At 35.1% G+C, this 27,123-nt stretch overlaps 1 protein-coding gene across 1 annotated transcript in view; it reads left to right on the top strand.

Annotated features, from left to right (window-relative positions):
• Nucleotides 1–15,994: 15,994 nt before the first annotated feature.
• The window catches only part of LOC109680329 (rho GTPase-activating protein 20-like), a 44,083-nt gene continuing 32,954 nt past the window's right edge, over nucleotides 15,995–27,123 (top strand). Inside the window, exons 1-4 of the mRNA XM_074052215.1 lie at nucleotides 15,995–17,083; nucleotides 20,075–20,193; nucleotides 21,165–21,300; nucleotides 21,594–21,772. The gene's annotated coding sequence lies outside the window, so the exon portion shown is untranslated. The remainder of the gene's footprint in view (nucleotides 17,084–20,074; nucleotides 20,194–21,164; nucleotides 21,301–21,593; nucleotides 21,773–27,123) is intronic.

Genomic DNA, 27,123 nt, shown 5'->3' with positions numbered 1-27,123 from the left:
CCTGCAGTGGCTCAGGGCTTTATTGAGTTTTTCCCAGTGCGACAGCAGAGGCTCAATGGAATTCACTGATTAAGACAGTCAGGATACATGTTCTGAAATAGAGGGGACTTAAACCATTCTCAGTGATGTATAAACCCTAACAGGTGTCGTTCTTCCTTAATCATTATCACATCTCCCTTTTCTCATTCTTTAACCAGAGGATGCTTCTTTGTGACCTTGTGTTCTAAATCCCAGGACACAGCTCCCATACCTGGAGCTCAGATGTGTCTCAGGCTGTGGGTCCTTCAGGCCCTGGATAAAACTGGTGGGAACTCTCAGTCTTCACAGCCCAGTGTCACCTGCTATCCTCTGGGCAAGGACTCTTGTGGGAAATGCATGTAGCATTTTTAACCTGTGCTCATTGCAGCATAAGCCTAATCAGGATACACTAAAAGCCTATTTATTGATAGAAAAATAGAGAATAAAAATGTGGTGCTGTGACTGATTGTGATCAATCTATTTATTGATCTACTTGTACCGATTCTATTTCAGAACTCTCTTTTATATTGCACCTTAAAAATGTCCAAACATATTTAAAATACATACGAACACAAAAGAGAAAAGGTAACAAGTATTTTGTAAATACATTTGGGTGTTTTAAGGTTGCAATGTATAAGATAGGTCTAAATAACTAAGAATTCATGAAAGGGGTCTCAACGATGTTATTTGGCCAGAGATAATTTTGACTTAGACTAAGCTGACAGCAGTGGAGAAGTAGAAAACTGAAGAGCATCCTGGCATATTTATGTAAATAAAATTGATAATTTGGTGTGATAAGGGAGGGATGTTTTAAGGAGGACAGCAACACAGCACAGTGGCTGAGAGTAAGACCTCTAAAGCAAAATCTCATGTTTTCAGAACCCACGTCTTCTATTTTTAGGATCTGTGACTCTGGGCAACTCAATCAACTTCTCTGTTTCTTGTCTTCATCTGTAGCATGTTATAATATTGCCTATTTAATTGGACTTTAAGAATTAAGTCAAGTAAAACATTTATCTGATTTTAATTTAGACTAGTGCCTATTACATACTTAGCACACTATAAATGCTTGTTGTTATGGTGATAGTGATGCCATTAGCTTTTATAGGTAACCTTGCAGAAATAGGTTAAAAGGAAAAATAATGATCTCAGTTTTGAACATTATTGGATTTGGGGTTTATTTAAGACAATCAAACTGTGTTGAATGGGCAATTGAGTATATGGGTCTAGAAATAAATGACCAATTCACTGGGAATAGCTAGGTCCTTCTGTGACCTGGAACTGCTCATGGTGTTGCAGTTGCTTTTGGTTTGCTTCTAAGGAAGTCCTACTCTTTAAACTGCACACTTGCATGTGTGTAATAGTGATTTTCCAGGTTGAATCATCTAAGGATGTACCACAGTTCAAGGTGGAACCATAGGAGTGGGTGACTCAGAGGAAGCAAAGTTGAAGGTCTTTGAAAATGAGCTCAAAGATCTATGAAGGTGTATTGAAAGGTTGTTCATGAACATGGTGTAGTCATCTGGATGTTGAAAGGATTTGGAGGGGGGAAGTTGTTTGTGTGTCTGGTAGAGATGTTATTTTAAATGATAGGACTAAATGACCAGGAAAACATCGTGATCAAAAGAATGATGAGAGATTTACCAAAATTAAATGATCATTAAAGAAAAGGGGATTTAATGCTTTGGATAAATGCTTGGGAAGAGATAGTGGGGAGAAAGGAAGACACGGATTATATCCCTCCATGCTGAATGCTGAAATATTGAATGTTGAAAACATTCAATTTTCAGAGCAATATTCTATGGAGCATCAGCCACGAAGGTGGGATAACTCCCTCGTACAGTATTGGAAACTTACTGACAATGTACCACCTATATTAACAGAAAAATAGTGGAATGCTTTGGAAGTCATCGTGAGAAAGAAAGAAATGAGAGAAGATTGGGCCAGAGATAAAAAATTAGGGAATGAATGAAATTATGTTTGTAAAACATTTCAGTTGCTTCAGCTTAAATTTCTATGGATGTAAAAATAAGTATGCTGTTAACAGACATCACAAAAATTCATTTAGCACAGTTCTAGAAACTGTAAATCTAAGCTCAAAGTTTGGCAGGGTTAGGTTCTAGTGAGGGCTCTTTCCTAGGGTTGTATGTAACCACCTTCCCACTGTTTCTTACATGGCAGAGAAAGAGATATCAAGCATTAGAGATTGCATCATCTTACAAGGTCATTTCTCCTGTTAGACTAAGAGCCCATCTTCTTGATCTCATCTTACCCTAAGTACCTCTAAAAGGTGTCCCATCTGCAAATATCACATATATGAAATAGTAGAGGAAGGAATCATTCATTCCACAAGAAGTGTTATTACTGCTGATTATGACTACAAATAGAACTGTTCTGATAGTACATTTTCTTATTGAACAGAGATCAATCATGTGAACAAAATATCAATCAAAGAAGGACCATATGGTGTATAAACTTCTGTGTTTTTCTATTGCTTACTCTTCTACCATTGGTGAGCTGACAACAATCACTAACATCTCCAACAACTTGGTCTTCAGTGAGCATGTCAATATGTAAGTAAAATCATTGGATTGGAGATTTAAAGAATAGAGACATTATAAATTATAAAAATCATTCTTATCTGATTCACAGACTCCAAGGATAGAAATAGTATGCTGGATTAATTTGCCTTTGCAGAGATTTTCCTGGACAAGAGTAAAATATACAGGACTTGGGGCATTAACATGTACTTGCAGATCACCCAGTCAGAAAAGAAAAGACAAATCTTAGCCAACCACTCTAATCAGGCAGGAAATACATTTTTCATAGCAAGTAATCCTGAAAATGTTAGTTAGCTGAAGTGAAAATATGTTGTTTGCAGGGGACAATTTATAAGGCTTGGTGAATGACATTTGAACTTAATGATAGACAGAGGTACTAATTACAAAGGACTTGAATTTGGGATTAACAAAATTGGCACTTACAAGAATGGCAGCAATATTCTACAGACATATGTTTGACACTAAATATAAGTTTGAAACTGTGATGCTGGCCTATTACAGAAAAAGGAATCTGTTGATTCAGCCATTAAAGCATTTTGATTAAAAATATGAAAAAATTTTAAAGTTATTTACTTTGTGAATTTGAACCTAAAACACAAATGATGTAAAAGTATTTTGTGTTGTGTGAGAACTAATGAAGCAATGTTAGAAGCCCATGCTTCTCTTTGCAAGCTCAGACTGATTCTACATCCAAGGCCTATTTCAAGTACTAAGAGAGCATATAACCAGAGTGGTGTCTCTGGGGAAGACTAGAAACAGGAGTTACCACTTTTTTTTATAGGAAAACTAGAATTGAGAAACAGGAAAGGTACATGCTAGGGAGCAGATCCCTAGACTCTATGAACCTTCTGAAATTATTTGCAAAATGTGTATGCATTGTATTTACAAGAAATTTTAGACTCAAGGAATGTCAATCTCCATTCTAGAAAGAACATGAATTTATGCACAAAGAATGCCAGTTTAGATTCAGTATTGCACAGACTTTAAATGTGTACTTATTATTTAGTTCAACAATCAACTTAGGAAGGAACTTTTAGAAGACATTTGACTTACAATTAAAAGCCTTCTTGAAATTTATGGTGTCAAGAGAGTATATATTCAGTATATATTCTAATTCAAGACAGGAAATGAACCCAATCCCTTTCTGAAATCTAGATCCTTGATCAAGAATTCTCCAAGGAAAAAGATTCCATCTTTGGGTCCTCTCTGTAAAGTCTTCTTCCTAACATCTAGACCAAATTCTTATTGTTTTTATCCTTGTTAGTGTTATAAAATTGCTGGTTACAGTGCTCCAATTAAATCACTTCATGCCCTTGTTCTTTGCCTTTCTACATGGAGTATCCATCTCCTGACTCTGGATGAATTTATCTACTTCTAGTGACAAATTTAGGGCATTTTAGCCCTTTAGGAAAATATTTTAATAACTATTTTCCCTAATGTAGATCTAATTCCTTAATCGTGGAAATTTGACCAAAATTTCCTTTAAATTAAAAATACTTATCATATACTTTAAGTACTGTTTTTTTTCTTCAAAAAAAGTTGCCTTTACATTAGGAATTATGTGGAAATGATTTGGAAGAAATCCAAAGAGTTCCTTTTTGGTAGAAAATAGAATACATGATATTTTTTCTCTAAATCTTTACATTTCTCAAGCTTTCTACAGTGAGCATTATTAAACATTTAAGATTAGAAAAAACCATGGTATATTTAATAAGCAGAAAATAAAGCACATGAATTGCCAATGGACTGTCTTGAAGACAGTTAAAGAATCAGAAACAGCAACAGTTTATAGTGTCAGATTGGCCTTATCCTATAGTGGACTTTGTGACCAGGAATTGACACAAGTGGTTCCCAAAAGCAACAGTAGAAAAGAAAAACCATGAAATCAGACAAGAATGAAATAGTTAATGAAGTGGAAAACAAACAAGCAAAAACTCCCCAAGACTGAGATTCATCATACAACCCACTTTTAAGAAAGATAGAAAAACCCCAAAGTACAGAAGGTGCAGGGACATATTCTGGGGAATCTAATGTACATCCAGTGCTCATCAGTATTCATTTATTCATCTATTCAATAACTCCCACCATCTGTCTAACAGTGTGCTAGGGCCTGGATAATAGGAAGCAAAGCAGGCTCAGATATTCCCTTCTTGGAGCTCACTGTGCAGTGAAGGAGGAAGACATTAATCAGCTCATTGTAGAAATTATAACCCACAATGACTAAAATGAGGGGAAATTCAAGGTGGCAGGGATGAGTGCACAAAAGGAGAAACAAATGTTTTCTGAGAAGTTAGCAGAGGGCCAAGGGTGGTTCTTCTTGGAATACTGAAATATAAGATAGCCACATCCTTTAGCAGGGTTATTTGACATATTAGTAAAGAATGACATCATTGTTTTTGCCATTCCAAAAGATGACCTTGAGGGGGATAAAGGAGAATGATGGAGGGGTGAATTCAACTATGACATATCATATGTGCTTTTGTAAATGTTACAATGTACCTCTAGTACAACAATAATAAAATAAAAAACTAATCAATGACCTTAATTTTGATAGAAAAGGGTTTTTAAAAGAGTTTTTATAATGAATTGTCAAGATATTTTTACAAATATTTATAAAGAAGAGAAACATCATCAAAATCAATGTTTGGGAACATTCTAAATGACTTTTTAGTAATATGTGACATACTATATGAGTGTCATAAAAGGAAATGTATATTTTGCCTTCAGATTCTGGTATATATACTTACTACAGAATAGAACATTTTCTTTTGGAAATCAATATTTTGGTTTTCAGGTTCATACAGATTTTTTGTTTAGAAATTATTATTTTCTTTTAAATTACAAAAAGGACAGGAGTCTAAATTGTTCATCACACTATTAATGAAAACCTTAATATTTTCCCTGGGCTGCTCATATACATGAAGTTACCTTCAAAATAAGGGAAATAAAGCAAAAACTCTAAGAGCTAGTCCATAACATCAATAATAAACTCCATTATCAACTTATCTGAGAATTTAAAAAAAACAGAAGTAAAAATTTGAGCACTTCCTGAGTATTTTAGAAAATAACTGATGAAAATCAAACTGTTAAAATCCACTTCAGAATGTGCTTGGGATTGTTGTGTTATGGCTGGAGTATCATATTTTTTTAAATCAAAGTTAGACTTCTCTTAGAAATTATTCTTAAGAAATAGGCAGGTTCAAAAGGTTTAAAAGTTTATTTATGATGTTTAACATTTCACAATAAAACTAATCTTCAAGAAACTATCACTTATTGAAATTTGTTAAAGAAAAATATCCATAATCATTTCAAAAAGTTATTAAAATACATATTTGTGTGGTCATGTTTTTTTAATAGACTTTGACTAAAATACCATATTGGAACCAATTGAATGTAGAAGCAAATAAGAGAGTCCTGTTGTCTTCTATTAAGCTGTGCATTAAGGTCATTTACAAAAATGTGGAACAGTACCTCTCCTTTCCATGTGAGTTTATAAATTCTGTTTTGTTTTAAAAACTGTGTTACATATATTAGCACACAATGTGTTTTCATTGTTACATTTAAATGAATTGGTATTTCTAAAATTTCTGTTTTAATATCTAATATGGTAAATACCAATAAATATGATTTATATGCACAAAACCTCTGGTGGTCTTCAATAATTTTCAAGAACTTTGTAAAGGGATACTAGGAGCCTAGATATGTACAATTTCTGCTTATGATTTTTAGTGTTTATACTCTTACTTCAGTCCTAAGATGCTTGAAGCACAACATTACTCCTACCATTTACAATTAATACATTATAACTTCCAATGTGTGGTTTTTCTCCACGCCATGAACAAATTAGTAATGCCCAAGTAAGAGCAAGCTATTTGCCCTTGTGGGTTTCTATAGATTCAGAAATACAGAAAAAAAGTGCCATCAAACTATATAAAATTATTGTTAAACAACATATCACCTATGATGGGATTATAATGTAGACATTTTTAAAAATTGAAAATAGGTATAATTTCCCTAATTATAAGATCATTAGTAAGTGTAAATAATGAGAAGATTCTATAAGTCACCCAAACTTATCCAAAAGATATAGTTAACATTTGGTATATATTTTCAGAATATTTTCCATATTATATTCTGTGCGTGACTGTGTGTATGTGTGTGTGTGTGTATAATCACCTATGTATAAAGTTTTATCTATAAGAGCTCCATGGCAAGAAAGAATTCTAGTTTGAAAATTTTGGGATTCTGACCCGAGTCAGAAAACAGAATTAACCTGTTAATTTCATTAAATCAAATGTGAATTGCCTTACACACTATAACAATTAAATTGAGTTCTGAATCTAAAATGCAGCTGAGTAACAGATCAGCACATCTAACTCTTTTACAGTTAAAAAATGCTAAGACTTGTTAATGTACCAAGCCATTCAACTAAGTATATTACAGTGTGGTTAAAAAAATGGAACAAGCAAATACATTCTCACATTGATTTTTGGTATTTTTAGTATCAAGAATGTCTGTCTTTTTAAAAATACCATATAGACATCTAATTACCTCACTAGATCTCTTACCTTATCTATCACTTTAACCTCAAAATCTCACTTAAAAAGCAATGTGATACTATATATATTATTGATGTTTAAGTTTTATTAAATGGAAGAAATAATAAACATCAAATGTTTCTTCAGGATCATCTGCTTTTAATTTTCCCTCAGATATCTTACTCACTTTCAGTGTGAGACATATTAGGTTTCCATACATTGGGCAGATCACAACAATTGTTTTTGGCAGCACTGGGGTTTGAACTCAGAGTCTTATGGTTGCTAGGCAAGAAGAAGGCTACTTGAGCCACTCCTCTAGCCCTTTCATTCTATGTGTGTATTGGGTATTTTTGAGATAGTGTCTTGTGAACTATTTGCCAGGGCTGGCTTCAAACCACTATCCTCCTGATCTCTGCTTCCTGAGTACCTAGGATTACAGGCCTGAGCCACAGGTGCCTGGAAGAATGCAACAATTTTTAAAATGGACAGAAATGGTAAAACTGATGATTATGCCATAAAGTTGAAAAGAAAAACTCAAAAATATGCTGGTGAGTGATTATTCCTCATTTCCTTGCAAGTATTTCTACTGGATATTTTTGATTATATAACCTGCTCTCCTAAATAGAAAATATGTGCTAGGTGGCCTCCTGAGCTATTTAATACTTCAGGTATCAATGACAAGTTCTAGAATCATATTTTTGAACAATTTACTAAAATAACATACATCTCAGCTTAAAAGTATAAAAAAGGTAAATTAAATGAGCTGAATTGATAGCAAAATTAATCTATAGTTTTGACTTAGTACATATCCTTTGTAAAGTAGTTTTAATTAACTTTAAATTTAAATTTTAAATTATTATTGATTTTAAGATTGTCTAGCACACTATACATTTATGTATAGTACAAATATGAACTGAAAAGGCATCAGATAAGAAAAAGTTATTTATGAACTTTTGCAATGATCATCCAAGCAATGAAAGGTTATCAAAGTAATCCAAACAAGGCAAATATAAGAATCATGTTTACTTATGCTTTCAATTTAAACAATTTGAATCTAATAATTAAGTTATTAATGGAATACTTAATAAATATAAGAGTACCTACTAAAACACAGACATCAGTTTTAGTTTTATAGTGATCACAGTTTAATTCAAATGACCATAAAAATTGGACCCCCAAAACTTACACTTTTGTGCATATATATGTTCTCACAGGATGTATGAATTCCCCACTGTGTTCAACTTAAGATGGATAATTAGAGTATTTACATCAGTTCACAAACAGCGGGCACAAAACAATCTATAGAAGCTTTACAGAGTTTAAAAGAGTTCTAATTGTCCATGTCAAATGCATTTCTTTCTCAGTATGAAACTGCTTTTGAAACCAAACATTCATTGCCTAATACAAGGCATCTACTGTTAAGGAGATTGAGCATCCTGGGGCCTGAATTAATTGAGAGATTACCTAAGGTTCCATACTCTGGATAACATGTTTTGTGCAGAAAAAAGTCAGACCAAAAATGAGCAAATTTCTCTTAAACACAAATGACCTTCCATTTAATTCCAATTTTCTTTAAGTAGGAACAGTCTTGCAAATATCAGGTTGGTGAGACTGCTGGGTTATGAGTCAAATTCATTGACTTGACCAGGTCATTTCTGTAGTAACAGGTATATATCATCACATAAACAAAACAATCTCAAAGAAATGAGTTTTTGGTCAAATTCCACAACTTCAAGGAGTTAAAATGATGTTATAATACACACACATACACACTGATGTGTCATTTTAGTGTTTCTCTTGTCAGTTAGGTATCAGTTATTACCCCTGAATGCAGACTTCACCTTATTCTGAGGCTAATTGCAATCAGACCTTTGTTAATACTTTTCACCAATACATAAGACCCAGGTCATCCATCCAAAATGCTCATATAAATTGCACTCCCCCAAAGTACTACCCTTTTCCTCTATGCAGATACACATCACAACCTCTCCCATTTTTGTTCAGCCTCTTTGTTTCCACATAATGTCACGCTCTGAAAAAGTGGTTATTCACAGGCTGTAAGAAACATTATGCTTTGTTTACATAATAAATCAAATAACATGTTAATTATGCAGTTAGATATAATTTTTTTAACATATATATTTAACAGATAACATATTCCATTTGAACTTCAAAATGTTTTCATTTTCCAGAATGACTTCTTTCTATTCATTTTTCACCTTTTCTTGAACTCTTGGGATAAAACCAATTTTATTTGTCCTCTTCCACCAAAGAAAAAAAGGAAAAAAAGCTTTAGAATGGAAGTATTCAAGTGCAAGTGTAGGACTGAATAATTTATGAAATATTGCCTTTGTCAATTTTACTATTTATGCTTTCTTTAATATAATTTGAATTATGCATTATTTAAAATTACTACTTTCTAAGGCCTGAAGTATATGAAAAATAATTTCAAGATATTTAGAAACTACTATAGTAAGGCTTTTAAAGGAAGTTTGTAACAGATTCAAATCAGAATTAGACTGAAACCTATTGATTCTGTTAATTTTTCATCCCTAATGTGTTTTACCTCATGTATTTCAACGTTAACTACATTTGGACATAAGTCACTATAAGAGAAGGCAGAGAGAGATAGTTTATTTGGAGATAAATTGCCAGCAACAGCTTAATATTTTAAGTTCCCTTAACCTTAAATTAACATAGATGAGTTTGGGGTCTTAATTTTAAAGCCCTTAAGTGTTAATTAAAATTGAGTAAAAATTTAGTAAAATGGTAAGAAATATATAAGAAAGAAGCATTAGTATCTTTCCTTTCAGTCACAAATATAACCACACAAAATTTTATATACTTGTTAGGCATAACATAGTAAAAAGCAACAAATACTTTATTGAGCTTATGGGATATGGTGGCATGAAACATTGGTAACTATTAAAGCTTATCAAGTACTGTGGAATGTACTGGCAATATTAGGACATTTATGACACAGGCCATGAATCTATTGGAATTCTGTAAATTGAGGCCAATGTGCACTTTTCTACTAAAAACCAGGATAGCTTAAAAGAAAAAGAGCAATGGACACAAGTATAAAATAGGGAGATTATATGGAGGTGCAAATGAGCAGGAAGGTAAAAGGAGAGTGAAGGGGAGGTGTTGTAAGATCAAACTACTTTATATGCAGATATGAAAATACAATAATGAAACTCAGTAAAATTGCTTTAAAAACAGGGGCAAGAGCTGGGTACAATGGCTCCGTCTGGGCAAAAATCTAGTGAGACCTCATCTCAACTAATCAAAGCTGGGAGTGGTGGGACATTCCTGTCACCTTAGCTGCATGAGAAGCATAAATAAGTGGATTGTAGTCAAGGCCAGTCTCATAAATTTGAGACCCAATTCAAAAAAATAACTAAAACAAAAAGGGCTGGAGATATGACTCAAGTGGTAGGTCTGTCTAGCAAGCACAAGGCACTGAGTTCAAACCATAGTAACTCTGAAAAAATTTAAAATAACAAAGGGGGAGAAAAAGGGGATAGGAAAGGGTAATTAGAGGGTGAATTTAATCAAAGTTCATGATATGCATGTATGGAAATATCACAATGAAATTCATTTGTACAATAAATATATGCTGATAAATTAATAGAGTGAAAAAATGAGCAATGGAAGACAGATTAAATAAGGCCATGAGGAGAGGACAGGAGCTAAGGAGGACCACTAATCAATGACATTGGCAGATAAGAAGAGTGAGAAATTGATGAGTTTATGATAATGAAAGAACACTGGGAATTTTCTCGGTAATTACAACACTTGCTGGAAATAATGAAGAATAATTAAAATAGTGAAAGTCTTCAGTGTTTCATACCTAGAGTGTGACCATACCTTTTTAATCTGTACTTCGCATCAGCTATGATAAAAGAACTAAAATACTACTTGAAAATTCCAAACTTTTAGTCTGCCTCACAGACTCTCTGCAGAAAAGACTCAGGTGTGATCTTACCACATGAAGATTGTCCCAGGGAAAAAGTTAGTTTGATGCTTCCATGCTTTTGTTCCACTGTCTTTAAATGATGGATCTATGATGCCCTCTCCTACATATCCACACCTAGAAATACTTTTTCCTGCCTTTTATGGCACAGACTGGGCTTCATATTCTCCATTAAACCTTCCCTAATAACCACTTCTATTAAACCACCATCTTTGCCTAACAAATTACTGTTTAAGTTTTAGGTCCTTGAAGAAATGTTTTTTTAGTTTTCTTTACTTATTTTTTTTGTGACCTCAGGACCTTTTGCTTGCTATAGCACTACTGTGGAACCACTCTGTCAGCCCTTCCTTTAGGTATTTTTAATTTTACACAAATGCATATTGTCACTAGGTTCCTTATGTGCAGTGATTTTTGTGTACTGAATCCCCAACTACATTCACCTAGCATAGAATGAATTCATTTTCTTTTTCTCCTTCACACTTCCCCTCAACCCCTTACCTCACTTCCTTCATCCTTTACTCACATAAACAGACAGCAACACACTGTGAGATAAACAGTATTTGTACTTAAATATATCCATCAAGGAAGAAGACTTTGTAGTTTCATTGTTGACATCTCATCCCATTCTCCATAATGACTGCTACAAATGGCTTTCCAACTTTTTTCACTTCCCTGACTCCATCTTTCTGCTTCCCCACTTTCCTATCTTGTCATTTCCTCCACTGAAAAGCTAGGTTATTTTTCACTTATGTTTCATGAAAAAGTAAGAATTTGTTTGTACTATTACTTTTCCTTTCTTGCATATGTCCATTTTCTTGAGGAAAGTATTTCTTTTTATGCTTATTCTCCATTTGGATCCTTGATATCTCTGGATCTATTAATTACACCTTTCCAACATTTCCTCTACATATACTAAAAATAAATTCATGGCCAGGCAGGGTGCACATGAGGGTAATAAAGTAATTCATTACAGTTTTGATTTGTATTTTCCTGATGGCCAATAATGAGCATTTTCTCATATATTTTTTGAACATTTATACTTCTTCTTTTCAGAAGTGTCTATTCAGATCCCTTGCTCAATTTTTAATTAAATTACATGGATAAAACTATTTGTGTCATTGAAGACACACCGTGTTATTGGGCTTTTTGATATACATGTAATAATCAGTACTGTGCTAATAGGAATTTCAGAAAAATTAGCATTCATTCTGGCTTTCAAAGAAAAGTGACTTTTAAAATGAATAAACAACCAATGTTCTCAAAAGATATTACTGGGAGAGTACGTTTGTCGCAACTATTTTTTAATTTCCCATCTTTGTGATTATAAAACTTAGAAGCAGATTTTTCTAATTTATTTGTAAAGTTATAAATCATAAATTAGTTCCAAGATAATTAAAAATTCAAAACATTTAGTTCCCTTAGTTCTCAAGCTCATAGAAAGGTATTGTGTTTGGTACTTTTAACAAATGGATGGGTATACTGTTTACTTCACTGGTCTACCTGTCAAAACATTTTAATGGATCACCTTTTAATTACTTTGTAAGAACATATAATTGGCAACAGGAAAATGAAAATTTAATAAATGCCTTTCAATGAAAACTTTGGATAATTGCAAATATAGTTACATCAAAATTAAAAATCAGCAGTGTACTTTCTTCCCTTTAGTCTTCCTATCTTAATAACATACTGTTTTCCTTGTAGTTTTGATGACCAAAAACAAACCAAAATACCAAACTCTGTTTGTCAGACTTTTGCCAGCATGTCTAGTACAAAGTGTTTTTTCAATTGAAGGAGGAAATATTAATTTTGGCTCATGGGTTCATAGGTTTCTTTTGGTTGCCTCCCTTGCAGTAGGCCTGAGATGAGGCTGAACTTCATAACTGGGAGCATGTTGTGGACAAAGAGCTCAGCTCATGGGGAGCAAGAAGCGTACAGAGAAAGATAATAGGGGCAAGGGTAACTTGTATCCTTCAAGATTGAAAACACACACACACACACACACACACACACACACACAAAGTGAAATCTTTGAGCTGACAGAGTGGCTCAAGCAGTAAGCGTGCTTCCATAACAAGCATGAGGCCCTAAGTTCAAACATCAGTGCTGCTAAAAAAACCCCCACAGAAACAATAACAAACTAAGAATAAAAACGCTGTCATATTCAATCTATAAGTGGAAATATCCAACACAAGCAATATAATTAATGTGCATGATTGATCTGCATACTGAAAAATAAGGCTTGATGTTGTATCATTTGAATGAGTTTAAACACAAGGCAAGTTTGATGAAATCTATTGAAATTATAAACCCAAGTTTATCCATAATAGAAAATATAACAAATTTAAAGTTAAGCGATTTTCCCTGTTACTATAAAGTATATTCTTCCCATAAATGTTTTATAAAATGACATTGATAAATATGTGAGAAAGACCCAAATTTATGATCTATTTATTTTGTGTATGAAATTATCTTAAAAATATTTTTGTACTTAATCAAACAACAGAGTTTTATTGTTAGTTGACAGATTTAGCTGAACTAATTCACCTATATTTACATATTGGGCAATGAAAATCATCCCACATTCAATACATTCACAAAAATCCAACTAAAATATACTATATGCAAAAATATCTGAGTAATTTAAATAAGTAATTATAAAATAACTGAACACATTAAATCAATTCTTATTAATTTTAACGGGACCATGGATTATCACTTCCTCACAGAGGCTTTGCTTTGTTTGGTCATTTTACATATCTGAAACTATTATGAGCTCTTTTGAATTTCAAGTCTATTTTTAAATGTACACACATTATATATATAATATATATGTGTATATATATATAAATACACACATTATTTTCAGCCTGTAAGGATTAAATGCCAATAAATTATATATCTACATTTCTAATTATACCATTTGGTACAAAATCATGGTAGAGCTATGAATAGCTATGTCACTATATAGTACTAATTTGATAAAATTATAATAAAATATAATGCCTTCTGATAAGAAACTGTGACTAAGAATTTATATAATTATTAGCTTTCAATATTTTATTCTTAATTTTTACTAAAGACAAAAACTTAATATGCTATGTATGCAACTGGATTCTTAAAAATTTTGAGGTCTATGGAGATAAATTTGTTGATTTTCTAAGTCATTGTTAATCATTATGTCATGATTCAAATTCATCTTTCCACCTTTTGGAGTACCTGCACCACTACAGCCCTTAAGAGGAAATTGTAAGGGGAAAAACTGCATTCTGCAGTTTGATTCTTAAGCCAAGAAAAAAATACATATTCATTACATCTACAAAATGAACTTCTAGTGATGAGAATAGAAAGTTACTGATTTCTTTTAATTTTGTCCTTTACATAAAATGAAATATAATCTCTATAAAAATAACACAGAAGAGCACGATTTTCTCCCAGGAGAAGCCCCTTTCCACGCAGAAATCAGGCTCTTCTCACGCAGCTCCTCTACAAATCCCAAAGCATCTGGGAGAAGTTTCTAACATCCACTAGACATCACCGCTGCCATGCCGGGCACAGCTGGCATGTTCACGTAAATTTAAATTTAAAATAAGTATCTGAAACTCAGAGACTGCGCTCGCTCATTGTTCAGAAAACAGGAATAGGAAGCAGCCCCCCCATCTCCCACCCTCCAACAAGACAGCTGCAGAGCTGGACCACCTGGAAGCAAGTAGTAATGTCCACCCACTGCGCCTGCGCAACAGGCCCCTCCGAGGTGGTGGGGTGACCCAGGGAAGCGGGGGACCTGGCTGCTTGGGGCGGGGCTGAGAGGCGCCTCGCGCATGCGCAGAGGGCTCGGCGGCGGGTTTAGTCGTTATTTTTGAAACGTCTGGTGGGGAAACTGCTGTGGAAGCCGTTTTTGGAGCGGTCTGCCCACTTCCAGCCGCGTCTAGTGAGCGGACCTCGCCATGGCTCTGCAGCTCGCTCAGGAGCAAGGCATCACCCTGCTCAGGACCGCGGAGATTTTGTTGTTTTTTTTCTGTGAGTCCTCGCTCGGGACGCGGCTGGGAGACCTGGGCTCTGGCGGCCTCCTGGGCCCGAGGGTCGGCCTGGGAGACCACGAGGCCCAGGCCGCCCAGGCACCGGCCCCTCGAGGAACCTGGGAGTGGGATGCGGGCTGCTCCTCACTACTGACGCGCTGCTCAGGCGGGAGGAGAGGCCTGCGTGCTGATGATGCCTATCTGGCAGGGCCTCCCCTTCTCCTGAGCTGCTCTTTAAGGTGCGCACCCCCTACCCCAGTCTTAGGCCTGGTGTGCCTGGTGGGGCCTGGCGAGGATTTTTACCCAGACTCCACCCCACCTGGGCTGTGGAAGACGCTGCACCCCACCAGGCACCCTGCGCCTTCTAATGGATCCTGAAGAGAAGAGTAAGAATTAGAGGGGCCGGCTTGCCTGGGGAGTGGTCCCAGGCAGGCAGGCAGTCAGTCAACTGCGAATTCCCAGGAAACAACCTGATTTGATCTCCTCTGACCACATAATCTCAAGTTAGACAGATCGCAGAGAACTGAACTTTGGCAATGGTAGTTTTATATGGTTTGACCCAGCTGAGTGTGGGCGAGGCTAAGAGGTGCATCACGCTTGAGCAGAGGGCCTGGCGGGGAGTTGCAGTATTAATATTGAAGTAGACATTCAATTTCTTGGGAAATTGAATTCAATTTCAATTCAATTCAATTCAATTCAATGCTTGGGAACTGCCATGGAACCCGCTGCTGGTGCAGTCTGCACACTAAAATGTTCAACATAATGAGCAGACCTCTCCCGTGGTGCTGCAGCTCGCTTGGGAGGAAGGCATCACCCTGTGCAGGACACTGAGATCATAGCTGAGTTCTGTGAGTCCTTGGGCAGAATGCAGTTGGGGACGGGGTGGGGAGGGAGACATGTGCTCTGGCGGCCTTGTGACCCCAAAGCTTCGACCTAGGAGACCAGGAGGCCCTGGCCCCCAGGCACTGGCTTTCAGGAGGAACCTGGCAGTGGAATGGGGGTTCCTCCTGAAAGATTGGTGTACTGTTCATTTGGGAGGAGAGGTGTGCATGCAGCTGAGTGAGGCATGGCTCACATGGCCACCCATTCTCCTCCGCTGTTTAAAGTGCACACCCCCTCTACCAGCTGAGCTATGTCCTTAGGTTTGAAGGGAACTGCCCGGGAAGCCCAGTGAGTCCTCATATGGCACTGAAGCTAATCTTTATCATGCATTGCCTGCTGGAGTGCAGGCAGATCACCACCTAGCCCTTCTGAGATCTAGGCTCTGATAGCCTCATGGACCAGAGGCTTGGCCTGGGACCAGGAGGTCCTGGACGCCCAAGCTCTGACTCCCAGGAGGAACCTGGGGGAGGGATGTGGGCTCCTCTTCACTGCTAACATGCTGCTCAGGTGGGAGGAGAGGCCTGCATGCTGTTGATGACTGGCTGGCAGGGTCTCCCCTTCTCCTGTGCTGTTCTTTAAAGTGCACACCCCTTACCCCTGTCTAAGGCCTGGTGTGCCTGGTGGGGCATGGCATAGATTTTTATCCAGATTCCACCCCCTAAGCTGTGGGTGGCACTGCACTCCACTAGGCCCTCTGCACCTTCTGATGGAGCCTGATTGGATCCCCTCTGACCACATAATCTCCACTTAGATTACAAAGAGATGAAATTTGGCAATGGTAGTTTAATGTGGTTTGACATTTTTCTCTTATTGCCACATAAGTGCCACTCTGTTTTCCTTGGAAGCAAAATCTTAAGAAATTTCTATGCCACTTTACCCTGCTTTCAACAGACATACAAACATCTTTTTAGGCATTTATAGCGTTAACATTTCCTTTGCTTTCAGCGTTTAGCATCCACAGCATTTTATATCAGCATGGCACAGATCCACCTGACACCGTTACTGGAGTGCAGAAACACAGACTCACCTTGCTTGTCATAACTGATTCTGAGCTCAGAAAATATCTCAGCAATATGATGAAACAACTGAAAGGTATTTAATCATTGGACACACTTTGAGTTTTGCATGTCTCCTACGGTCCATATTTTATACATCTCAAGGAGTTATTTTTCAGCTCTTTCTCTATGAGTGAAAAACCAACATCTCAAATACACTGATCTAAAGGGAACCAAGGAAGCAAAGATAGAGAAATCAAAAAAAGCTCACCTTCCCCCAGTACATTTTAAGTGAACTGAATAGTTGATGTTGGGAATTTTCTATGTCCTAACAAAGCAGTCTCTTATCATTTCTCTTAGAAATGGCTTTTGCAGTTAATAGATCCAAATGAAAAAAGTTGGAATTTTTACACAGTTGTGATGATATCCATGATCTGCTTAAGAAAACACACTGCATATTCTTTTTTTTCACCCTATTCTTATTATGATAAACTTATTTTCTGTAACCTGTGTCTGTTTCATAATATTAATGTCAAAAAAATTGGATCCAAGTAGGGAAGCATATTAAGAACAATTTAATAAATAGCAGAACATCCAGTGGAGTTTTATTTTTCAACTATTTTCATTTGACTTTTTGAAAAATATTGTCTCTGATTCAAATATAAGCACATTTTCTTTTTATTAATTCAAGAAATTGTTGTATCCCCACTTGGATCAATGCTGTTCACCATCTTATTTCTTTTTTGCTTTTAAAATTTCCTATTCCTCATGACTCTCTCTGCTTAGGAGTCTTATTTCTAATTTGTTTTGGTTTGTTTCTCCCTGTTTAGTCTCCCATTACTCCAAAAGGTCCTTCAAGTGTCCATCTTTTTCCTTTTTTGTTATTTAAATTCAGGAATCATTGTTATTCGGAATTTTTAAATTTGTTTCAATCATAACTTCATTCTTTAAATTATAATATTTTCATTACCATCAGTCTTAAGAGGGCCTTCTATTGATGGACATCTGAACTTTGCTAGCTTGAGAACATTTTTTAAATTTTTTCCTTTGTACTGGGATTGAACAATTTAGGCAAGTGTTCCACCACTTGAACTATGACCAGTCCTTTTATTTGTATTTTGTTTAGAGATAATGTCTGGCTAACTTTGACCGGGTTGGCCTCGAGCTCCCTGTGTTCTGCCTCATGAGAACATTATATAACTATGTGCACCATTGGGCCCTGTTGATAGCTCTCTTTGAAGCCATATTGTTTAATGTTTCCCTACCTTTCATATCTACAGTAGTTGAATACCCCAGTACTTGAGCAGGTCAGTTCTCAAGACTGACAGGCAAAGAAAATAGGGCTTATTCTTTAGTACAGGTTTTCTCATCCTTCGTGCTATTGACATTTTGATCTGGATATTAAGTCTGGTATGCTTTCCTATGTATTATAGGTTGTGTAGAAACACTCTTTTTCTCTACCCACTAGATGTGACTAAACACACCTTACAGCTTTCACCATCAAACATGTCTCTGTATACTGCCAAATGTACCCTGGACACAAAATCCTGCTTGATTGAGAACTTCTGCTCTGGTCAGTCAGTACTAACATAACAGCAAGATAAGAGCTTTGCTGGGGATGGGGAGTGCAAATAGGAAATACATAGATAGCAACAGCCTACCACTCTCAGAATAGCTTTTAACAATGGAGGTCAGAGTTAAGACATCTATATTCATAATCAGATCATCATAGGTCCTCTAGGCCACTATGAATCTTTGTCTTCACATTAATGAACTTCTCATTTTTCTCCTAGTTAAAATAGAGGACTTGCTCTTCTTTATTAGCAAATAGTTCCAGTTTTTGAATTTCATTTCTGGTAGACTGTTTAGAAGCCTTATCTTATTTCTTTTATATTATCTATTTATGCTAAGATTTGAATTATTCCTCTTAGTTTCATATCTTTCTCTGAGTATGCTCTCCCAATTTCAAGATTAACTCAAGGCTCATTCTGAGCCTCTTATCTTTATAATTTCTGTCTAGGTTATCTCTGACATTAATATAGCTTCACTAACAACTTTTGTGGAGTCAACCCATATACTTCTTTGTAATCCAGGTCTCTTTTTATTCCAAACAACTATATCTTGATGTGGCTAATCTAACTTAATTTAGGATGGTCTCCCAAATTGATATTCTCCCAATGGATAGCTCAACAGTCGAAATAGAAAAAAAGTCAGACATTTGAGAGCTGTTCCTGAATTGTTACTGTTCCTTATTCTCATAGCTAATCCAATAAATCGTAATAATTGCAACCATTAAATGTCTTGGTGACATCTGTACTGGCTTATCCTATAAACTTTCATTCCTTTTTGGCCAAATTACTAACGAACTAACTAGTATCCGAAGATGCTCTTTTTATATCCTTCAGTGCGTAGCTACATGATAATAAGGATAATAGTTTTGAAATACAAGTCTAACTTATCCTTCAAGTACAATACTGATTTTCCTGATTCTTAAATATGATTTCTTTAATTTGACCCATATGGGTTTGCATGGTCTGGGCTCTTATTTTACCAGAAATAATTAATTCTCCCTTTATTCACCCTAGTTTCATTGGCATGCTTCAATGCTCTGGTCCCATGCTTTCCACTTATGAGTATTTAAAGCCTTTCTTCCCTCTCCTTTTGCATGCTTAATTCAGTTAATCATTGTAACTAAAACCAACCCTTTCCTTGCCTCCCTGAATGGGTCAAATTTTCCTATCATGCTCTCACTGTTCTATCCCTGTCTTTCCATAACAGCCATCATAATTATAACTTCACATCAGTGGTGTCCATAATTATATTACTTTCCTTCTCCTAATCTCTTACCTTGCATTTGTGCAAAAATACCACATGCTATATCCTCAACATCTAGTATACGCCCGTTCTTGATATTAATAATTTGAAAACAGAAGCTCTATCATCAATGGGGCAAACTTCCTTACATGTGAGAGGCAGTCCAAAATACCAGTGGTTGAAATTTACTGCAAATAGGAAGTGGGAGCTTAGAAGAGAATTGCTTGCTTTGCAATAAAGTGTACCACAAAAGATGCCTTGTTATGTGTTGCAGATTGGCTGTACAAGTGTTCATTCAGAAACTGGTGGTCTTCTTTTCAAATATTGAAAGTGGTACCAGCTGGATATTGAATGCGAAACACTGCAAAAGATGACGTAGAGCTATGGATTAAAGTATTCTTACCTTAATATATATTTTCAAAACTGGCTTTCATTGTAACTGTGTTTAATTTATTCAGGTAGCTTCATATGAAGTGTAGTATGTTTCTGAGGTGTATTTTCTAAGATATCTTCAAGGAAAATTTCCTAGGCTTATGGTAGTAAATTGTTGGTTTGCATAGATAGGACAATTTTAATATAATTGCCTCTTGTCTAAGTCAGTAAATTTTGAATTTGAGTATTTTTGGTGATATATGCAGAACTACACATGATATACTAGATTGGCTTGTTAGTTATTTGAAGTGCTGTTAACTACACAAAATGTTCCCAGATCCTCTCCCAACTTAAGACGTGACTCTGCTTCTTTTAATACTCCATGAACTTCCTAATATACTTCACAACCTTCTGAAACTTGCAAACTCCTCAAGTTAAAAATTGGTTTCTTTGATATGCTCCAAGAGAAAAGTCTCAGAAAGCTGTCCAGGAGGAAATCCATTCAGTGATCTGACAGATCACAGCTATAGTAACATTTTTGGCACAGTTAAATATTTTTATATGTATTATGCAACTTATTGCCCTAGACTTATTAGAGAAAAACCAAGCTCCTATTGTACAAATTACCCTTTATTAATTTTTTTCATCATTATCATTGTAATGTAATACGTGTGTGTGTGTGTGTGTGTGTGTGCATTCCAGAAAATTTGTAAATGATGAAACTGTATAAGGATTCCATAACATCTACTTTTGGACATTTTCATGTAATACTTTTCACTACTTTTATTTTCTACCCATTATGTCATATAACATGACTTTAGATATTATTGTATCTTTCTTTCATTCTTAGTTACCCCATTCATGAAATATTTACCAAATGCCTTCTATATGCCAGCCATTGATATGAACACTCGTATATAGCTTTCTTGTGGCTTATGTTCATTTTTATGCAATTATATGCTTATGGAATTTCAATGGTTTTCTCTTTACAGAAAATAAAAATTTGAATTTTTCATAACAGAATATAGAACTGAGACCTGGTGGCTCATACTTGTAATCCTAGCTGCTTGAGATGCTGGGAATAGTGATATGCCCCTGCCAATGAGATTACATAACAGACTGAGATTGGTAAGATTACAGTTCCAGGCCAGTCCCTGCAAAAAAGTTTATCAGATGAAAGGAAAAAGCTGGGTGTAGTGGCATATGTCTGTCATTCTAGCTAGTCATGAAGTGTAAAATAGGATTACCATCCAGGCCAGCCTGGGCAAAAAGCATGATCCTCTCTCCAAAATAACCAGAATAAAAAAAGTGGTGGAGTTGTGGCTCCAATGGTAGATCATCTGCCTCACAAGCATGTCCTGTTGAAAGAGATATGTGGGATGGTTTTGGTTTTGAAAAATAATGTTCTTTCTTATCCCTAGCATGGGGCTGAATAATCTACTGATTTATTCAGACAAAGATTTGATTGGACCTGAAAAATGGGAAGAAGCAGGACTTCAGTTCATTACCAGTTCTGAAGAAGTCCATCTTCCTTTCTTTACTGCCACAATCTCCAAAGAAACAACTTGGTGTCCAACAAAAGTCCTGTCAGTGACTGAAGGTGAGATGAGGAAAATAATATAATTGTAATTCCCAAAGTTTGTATTCCCAAAACCAAATCAACAATAATGCATGTTTGTTTCATTGTTTAATTTTCACATATGGAAAGCCAACATTACACTTTGATGAATATGTGTAATTGTCCCATCTGAAGGGGAACCTGTTTGACTTACCCTAGGTTTTACATAATTAGTCTACTGAACATTGTTCAAGAGGAACAGAATATTTTGTAACCATTGTAATGTGAAGGTCTTCAAAGTTACAATTATAGGTGGAAAAGGTTTTGCTACAAAGCTAAGTACTTTTGTTTAGTCATTTTTTAAACTAATGACTCAGTATCTTGTTTCATTCTTCCTGGCGGTGTATACTATTCTCCATATTAGTAGATGCTAAATATATGATTTTTGCATGAAGGACACAGGCTATATGCAAATATTTATTAATAGGGAAAGTTAAATGAATTAATTCAGGTAAAGAGCTTAGAACAGTGCTTAATCAAGTATTTAATAAAATTAGTAAAAATAATGAGTCAGAATGTATACATATTGAATATGAAGTATGGCAAAAGAAGTCTTGAGTATTCAGAATGTTGGCTTAGATTCAGAAAGTAGAGAAATATTGTTTTGTTGGACACGTTTGTCATTTTTTTAGTGTATAAATCTCATTGAAAAAACTACTGATTATTAGATTTTAATTTATATGACTTAACTCAGGGCAATGAGTATTTGTACTGTTTAATTCCTCTAAAAAAGAACTGTTAATGTTTTATGTTTTAGATAATCAAACGTTAAGTGACAACAATGAAGTAGTGCTAAATATATATGTCTTAAATTTTCTTAAAATATTTTGTTATCAATATATAATACAGTTAAATAAGAAAAGTCATATTATAGCTAATAATATCTTTCAATAATACTGTCTTCTCCATCTTACAACAATATGCTTAAAATAAGCTTCATTTTAAAGGGATTAATATCATTTATAATTAGTTCAATTTAGCAGGTGTTATATTGTGGTACCTTTTTTCTCACCCCATTGTCAGCCTAGTTTTTCTTATGTTCTATATCATCATTCTTATTAATAGCCTTCATTACTATCCTTATCAGCTACATTGTCTTTATTTAGTTCTCACCTAGTTTTGAACCTTGTTTATTAAAAACAATTCTGATCTGCATCCTACATCTAACCTTACTTTTACTCATTTTAATAAGCAATTGAATAGACACTATTCTATGCTCTTTATCTGTATTAACTGATTATTCTTCCCTATTACTAAGTAAATGCACATAGCCTGTATCCTTCCTGCAAAAACCCAGATATTTAGCATCTATTAATGTGCAGAATACTGTGTGTAAACTGTCAGGAAGAATGAAACCAAGTATTCATTTTTCTGACGTTTAAGACCTTGCAAGAGAAGGAAAAGTATATGACAAAAAACCATAAGTAAGCAAGTTCATTTATTTATGCATTTCTCTGTCTTCATTATCTCTGGGAGAATCATTATTTTGATCTAATTGTGTGCATGGTAAGAGTAAATGTTAGTGTGTCGCATTTTTTCCATCTTAGTGCTGGACAAAGAGATGCCAATATTTGCTGTTGACAAGTAGAGTAAATGCTGTTAGGAAAACCTCTTCCTTAAAGAGTAGCTGAATCTTCCTGAGGTCCAGTGGTTTATAAAAGGTCACCTGCAATTGTTTATTCCCTAATAAGAAAAGTAGTTATGGACTAATGGAACTGGTGGTGAGTTAGGTAGGGTTTTAAATGTCTAGGATTCATACAACATCAAGTAAAGTATAAAGTGAATGATATTGCAATTAAAACATTCATTTGGCTGGAGTCTCAGGTGGTAGAGCACTTGAGACAGTGAGTTCAAACCTTAGTTCTGGCCAAACAAAAAGTGAATGAATGAATAAATAAATAAATAACATTAACAGTTGAAATATAAATTGAGAAGGAAAGCAGAAATAGAGCTTCAGTAAAAATATTCATTTGAAAATTCTGTTCTTTTTGGGAAATATGATTGATTATTTTTAAAGAGAGAAGTAAGTTTCAAAAATTAGGGGAATGCCTCTGATAATTGGTGGGCATAACTAAATGTGAGTCTTCACTCTCTTAAAAAGCACAGCAGAAATATCATTCTCACATATTGCTAGTAATACCTAAAAGTCAGTCATTTGTTATCTTTTTATTTGTCAAACTAAAACTAAATGATCTGTATCATACCACTTTTGTGATTTGCTATATACTTCTTTGTTGTTGAGGAATTAAGTTCAGAAATTAATGCTCTGGATTTCTCTGTTACTCTAAATAGTAGAATCTGCTAACATTCTTTTTGCCTACAATTCATTCTTTAGTTAGTTCACTTTCACAATTAGCTGGCCTCTTGCTTGTTAAAAAGCAGCAAAACCTGGCTCTGGAAACAGTTAATGGAATAATGTAAATGCTATATAGAACCAAGTAAAACACTGAACTCCAGAGACCATGAGCAACTACTAGTTTCTGTGGCAAATTTGTGACCTTGAATACCAGTTTGGAATTAATGGACCACTGATGTTATTCAGTTTGATGATTTCAAGAAAAGGGACAATAAGAAGCTTTGTTTATAGTCCAATAACTTGAATTCTGAAAAATCACATTTTTAAAGGTTTGTTATACTGTAATAATTTCATCTGAGCTAATCTTATTAACAGGGTTAAATTCTTGGATCTTTATATCATTTTAATGTGACTGTTTCCTCTTGCACAGTTTCTGAGGATCCAGTTATCTTTGATCCACCTTAATGATTGTGTCAATTAACAAATAAGAATTCTGGTGGAAGGAGTCAAACTGTGGGCTACATTGTAAAAGCTATGGCTTATGGCTTCATGTTGACTTGTCCCTCCTTTTTACAAATTGAGGCTCAGCTAAGGAGCAAAGACATTTAATCCAGCCATGGAAAAAATTGTGACCAGCTTCACACCATGCTAAGTTTAGGAAAGCCAATATTCCACAGTTCTTGTAGAGCTGACATGTGATTCAGTATTATTTAGCATATTTAGAGGAATGAAAACATGTTCTGCTGAACCAATTAAGATATGAAATAAGATTCCAGAAAGGACTAAGTCACACCTGGTCTTCAAAATCCTACCAGTGTCATAATTTAGGGATTGAAACCTCTAGGAGAATGTTTAAGCAGAGGTATAACTTTCCTATCTATTAGTTGGCTTTTCTGCAGCACAAATAAACACACAATGCAAAAAATAAGCATTTTTTTCTCTTGCAAATCTGCAGATCAGCTAGGGTGGTTCTCTTCCACATATCTCATTCTAACAATGGAGGGAAAATGGCTAGTCATGACTCAAAGCATAGCTTCAAAATTTGTAGACTGACATTTCTCTAACATTCTGCTAAACAAAGTTAAGTCTCATGGCCAAGTCAAACATCAGTGGAACCATTCCTCCATGGTATTCTAAAGGGAGCAGTTCAGGGACCCCTGAAAATACAAATACCCATGGATGCTAAAGTTCTTGGTATAAAATGATGTAGAAGTTCCATAAAACCTACACACATGGTCCCATTACTGTACAACTATAGGTTACTTGTAACTAATACAAGATAAATTCTATGTGAATACTTGCTGCAATATATTGTTAATGAAGTAATGCAATAAGAAGAATCTGTACCTATTTAGTACAGGGACAATTTTTAAAAAGTATTTTGATGCAAAGTTGGTTGAATCTGTAGATGCAGAACTTCAGATATGGAGGGCCAAGTGGTTATAGAGATTGAGAGACAAGTGAATGTTTGTTGAAAGTGATCTAATGGATCATTGTTTATGTAAATGGCTGGATGGTAAGTTATTGAGGCTTTATAGGTTTATGGTCTCTTGCACCTACTTACATAAATTCTTGTAGCTTGAAAGCAATCAGACAATATGTCAATGAATAAGCACAGTTGTGTTTCAACAACAAAAACCAGAATGACCTGAATTTGGCCCAAGGGTTTTAGTTTGCAACCATTTACTCACAGTGTGCTTTGGGACACAAATATTCAAGACCCTCCTTAGCGCAGAGCATTTTGTTTTGTGATTTTTAAGGCTCTGTTATAAAACATCATTTGATGTCTCTATAGTGTCTCAAATTAGATGTCTCTCCGTATTTTATCTCAGTTCCATTTTCTATGCAGCACATATGCCTATTTCTTTCAGGTACTATCTAGAACACACCACAGAGAATTTTGATCTAGGAATGGGAAGTTCTTTGGCAAGTGGTGCATAAAAAAGTAAAAGGCCCATAAATCCACTTTAAGTTTTTTGTAGCTCTCTTCACATGCTGAATAAATGCATATTATTAAAATATGCCAGAGTCACTTGTGCTTCTTATTTTGTAATATAGACTCAAAAATTGCATATTAAGACAATGATCCTTTTCAACATTCTCTTCTCTTTTGTTTCTATCTATTTGCTTAGTATGTAAGATTTAGCTTGAATTTAGTATAAATAAAAGACCAGAAAAGGCATATAATGCTACATTGTAACTTCTATACTTTCTACCAGATAGCAGTAATGCTACAAAATGTTCAAAGTAAGATGAATTTCTTTTGATTTTAAAGACTATAATATGTTGTTTTCCTTAGTGAAGTTGTTGAAGGGGTTTTTACTTACAAAAATAAATACATGAAGGGGAAAAAGCACCTATTATTTGTTTGACACGTTACATGAATATTCTATGTAAGTCTCTTCCATTAGTGCATAAGTAGAGTAGGCTCAGTGGGTATGCAATGTGCTGTGCTTCTTGAGGTTTTGTTGTTCTTTTCCTTCTATCCCTGGAAAAAGAAGCTCATCCTCTGATTTCCCAGCAATGTTATCAAAAACAGAGCTCCTCATCCATTCTGTCTGCCTTCCACACACATGTAGCTACTGAGTGTCCAGAACACACAATTTCCTTAATGCACTTTCCAAAACTTGTGCTTGTCTTATTGGGTGACTTTTATGTACACTTTCCTCAGCTAGGTATCCCATTCTCTTTTGATTTGACCCATTAATGGGAGAAACCAAAAGAATTTGATCCTCTAGCTTATTACATTGTCTAAACAATGAGTTGCATAGGGGAATTCCCATTCCACTTGTTTATGGCTTTGAAAGTCAAGAGTGTTCACTGCACCTGCTTTTTTCAAAACTTGTGAGCAAACTACTTAATCTCCATTAGATTTGACAATTCTGTTCAATTCTGGAAAAAGCACGATAATGCAACAAGTTTGTTTAAAAAAATCTAGATTGAAAAATGTCTGGCCTTCTGATTGCACAAGATTAGCTTATGTTACCATATAAGTATTTTTGTCCTCTACATGTAAATCTACTTTTATGACAGAGAA

The sequence above is a fragment of the Castor canadensis genome, chromosome 13 (genome assembly GCF_047511655.1).
Source record: "Castor canadensis chromosome 13, mCasCan1.hap1v2, whole genome shotgun sequence".
NCBI lineage: Eukaryota > Metazoa > Chordata > Mammalia > Rodentia > Castoridae > Castor > Castor canadensis.
The sequence above is the reverse complement of the archived record's forward strand: the minus strand, read 5'-3'. Positions and strand labels throughout refer to the sequence as shown.